Source organism: Acartia tonsa, chromosome 4, assembly GCF_053477335.1.
Source record: "Acartia tonsa isolate MP-2025a chromosome 4, ASM5347733v1, whole genome shotgun sequence".
Taxonomy (NCBI): Eukaryota; Metazoa; Arthropoda; class Copepoda; order Calanoida; family Acartiidae; genus Acartia; species Acartia tonsa.
Genome location: NC_137263.1, coordinates 12,354,336 through 12,356,006, shown reverse-complemented (window position 1 = coordinate 12,356,006; position 1,671 = coordinate 12,354,336).

Sequence of the window (1,671 nt, the reverse complement as noted above, 5' to 3'; positions counted from 1 at the left end):
CTTCCTCTCCTTTTAATTTTGCTGTCATGCGCCTGATACGTACCATCAGTATAGTAGGAAACATTTTGAACGTCTTCAATTATGACGTGGCATTGGATGAGAATTGATTTTTTGCTTTTAAAGACAAGTGGATGTATGAAACTGCGGATACGATACTTAAATTAACTTACCAGTGATGACATGTCACATGACCCCAATGTTGATAAACAAAAATACACCTTCTGTAGATTATATTAGTGGACAAATTTAGACCCTGTTAGTTCAACCCAACCATTAAAGATTTAATACGAGAATCCAGAGCTATTAAGCCAACGAATGTGAGTGTGTTGATCAAACTTCTGGTTTCAGGATACTTTTAAGTCTAATGTACCAGGAATAAGGTAAAACCAACTAGCGAAATAAATCTAAAATAATATTTGGGGAGCACGTGTATGTGTTGCTCCCAAACGACAGCTGAAATTACGTACAAGTTTCGTGATTTCCCCCCAAATTAAGTTTTTGTTATATGCTGTGAATGTCCCCCTTTCTCCCTGATGATAACATTTATTTATGTTAGTTCACATTTTATAATTTGAATAGAGAAAGACGACCTTACAAGGTGTCATAACTTTAAATCTTCTCAACATACAATCTTCTTGTCGGACAAAATTATTCATGAGGTTCTAAAGACCTTCTTTGAGAATTTAAAAGAGATGTAATTCTCTACAGGGTTATAGGTCTAAATTGCTTTAATGCTTGATTTTGTCTTACGGGATAACCAAGTTCAATCTTATCGTTCCTTATGTTGATACCAAAAGGTTTTATTTTTTAATATTTTTTACCTTTTACGATCAACTGCTTAGCTTTATTTTTTTTCAAATAGCTAACATTGCTAAGTGTCTCGTTAAAAGCTGGTTTGATCTACTAACAATTTAATGGTTAAGAGGTTCGGAACAAAACACTCATCAGTGACATATTTCGCCGTCGACATAATAGCTACAAATTTTCAATACAAAACTCCATGATTTAACATGAAAACTGGCGAAGATTTGAAATGAAAAAAATATTATACATTGTCCTTTCGTCCATAGAACATCAAGAAGATTTTAAGAAAAAAGGCGTGACACACAAAATTTAATTTGGACAGACACAGATACATCCTACTGCTTTTACAGATAAATAAGACATTTAACCATATCAAAGGTCATTCAAAATATTTTAATTAATTCCTCTAATAATGTTTAAATAAGGAAGCTCAGTAAGTCGTACAGTGGCGGTCTTTAGTGACACTAAAATATCTTTTTATTATTTCATTCATAGGGCCGATTCCTTTTAGAGGGTGCTGGTACCCTAGTTATAACCCTTCTTAATACCTGTAAGAAGCTACATTTTAAAGGAGACTCATAAAGGTTCAGCAGTCAGCGAGATCCTTCGGTACAAACAGACAAACACACATACAGATCCTGTACTTTAATACTTATAAGAAGCTAAATTGTAAAGGATAACCATAACGGTTCAACACTTGGCGAAATCCTTCGGTACAAACAGACACAGATCCTGTACTTAATTGAATCATCTATCCTTAATCACCAGTATACCTAATAATATCGCATGCAATAGGGATACCTACTAAATGGCAAACATACAGAAATAACAATAAAAAAAACAATAGAAAATAGAATTAAGAAGGAG